This window comes from Castor canadensis, chromosome 14, assembly GCF_047511655.1.
Source record: "Castor canadensis chromosome 14, mCasCan1.hap1v2, whole genome shotgun sequence".
Taxonomy (NCBI): domain Eukaryota; kingdom Metazoa; phylum Chordata; class Mammalia; order Rodentia; family Castoridae; genus Castor; species Castor canadensis.
Genome location: NC_133399.1, coordinates 18,128,514 through 18,130,469, shown reverse-complemented (window position 1 = coordinate 18,130,469; position 1,956 = coordinate 18,128,514). Strand labels below are relative to the sequence as shown.

General features: G+C 37.8%; 1 pseudogene; it reads left to right on the top strand.

Annotated features, from left to right (window-relative positions):
* Positions 1 to 1,233: 1,233 nt before the first annotated feature.
* On the top strand, positions 1,234 to 1,956 carry LOC141416128 (olfactory receptor 7A10-like; annotated as a pseudogene).

Here is a 1,956-nt window from a genome sequence, read left to right as displayed (position 1 = left end):
TTTAACGTGAAGTGGAGATTCTCTGCGCCGGCTGGAGGTGTGGAGGGGTCAAAGTTATGCCTTTTCTCAGTGATTATGCCTGCAAAGTGTGTCTCCAGCGTCTCTCCAAGATTTCACTATAGGACGGTCACTTTCTGCTTCCTACCTCTAGCCGCCATCTTGGAATCTTTACTCTGAATTTTTAAATAATTCTAATTTGTACTTGCTTATTCTTCAGCTCTCTCCAAATTAAAAACTCAAATGTAATAAGGGTACTTGGAAGCCCTGTTACTGAGTGGAAGTGATGCATCTTTGGTCCTTGAAATCACCTTTATGATAAGAGATATCTGTAACAAGAGAATATGCAAGCTGGCTTTACTTATCTACTGAATGTAAGCAACTGACCATTGTAAATCCCAATGGCTCAACATTTTAATTTTTTTCTTTTTATAGACCGAGTTAAAACACATTTTCCTATCATTAGCTAATAGCCTGAACAATTTTATTATTGTTCATTTTGAGTTATAGGCACTTCAAATACACAGCAGATGACACAATGCAGGTGCTCAAAATGTAAATAGAAAGTTAACACATGGACTATACTTGATATTTAGATTTCTGATTTTTATCATACATGAAAACTGTAGACATTTGTGGGGTACAATGTGATATTTTAGTAAATATGCACATTGTAAAATGATCAAATCTATGTCCTCAAGCACGTATTGTGCTTTTGAAAGCAAATGTATTTCACATTCTCTTTGAGGTCATATTGTTTGATAATTTTATTATTTATTTATATTATTTTCATGACTGAGCACTAGGCACTTTGACTTCTTAGCACAATGAAGTCATTTTCTAGATATAGCCAGAAACACTGTTATAACTCAGTTTGCATCTCACTTTGCATTTCTAAAGTACATGAAAGATTTGTGCATAAAAACTGTGGATAACGCAATATATTTAGGGGACATTATAGACCGGATCAGAAATCCTTAATCAGAGATGGCACAGACAGGCATCTAAATGAACAACTAATACCAAAAGTAATCACATTCCTTTTCAATTTCTGGTGTTCACAATGAAAGTAGAAAATGATACCCAAATTTCAGAATTTCTTCTCTTGAGATTTTCAGAAGACCCAGAACTATAGTTTCAAATGTATGGGATTTTCCTCTCTGTGTAGCTGGCAATGTGTTTGAGAACCTGCTGATTATTCTGGGGATAGTTAGGGATTCTTAACTGCACAGATTCATGCACTTCTGCCTCTCCAACCTGTCCTTTGTAGACATTTGCTTCACCTCCACCACTGTACCAAAGATGCTGGTGAACCTCTAAACATATAGCAAGGCCATAACTTATGAAGGCTACATTATGCAGATTTATTTTATGCATCATTTGTAGTGCTGGACAATTTCATTCTTGTGATGGTCTATGACAGGTTTGTTGCCATCTGTCATCCCCTGCACTGCAGAGTTATCAAGAACCCACAGCTATACGGTTTGCTGGCATTGGTGTCCTAGATCACAAGTTCCCTTTATTCCTTGTTACAGAGCTTCATGGTGCTGTGCCTGTCCTTCTGTACACAGGAAGAAATGCCACATTTTTCTGTGAACCTAATAAGTTGTCCCACCTAGCCTTTTCTGACATTCTTATTACTAATATCATGATGAAATTTGCAGCTGTGTTGCTGGGGGTTGGCCCTCTCACTGGCATCCTTTTTTGTTACTCTAAGGTAGTTTCATGTGCACATAAAATCTTGTCAACTCAGGGCAAATATAAAGCATTTTCCATCTGGGTGTCTCACCTCTCAGTGTCTCCTTATTTTATTCTATACTTTTAGGAGTGTACCTCAGTGCTGCTGGGACACAAAATTCACACTCATGCTCAACAGCCTCAGTGATATACACTGTGGTCACCCTCATGCTGAACCCCTTTGTCTACAATCTGAAGAAAAGGACATCAAGGGTGCTTTGA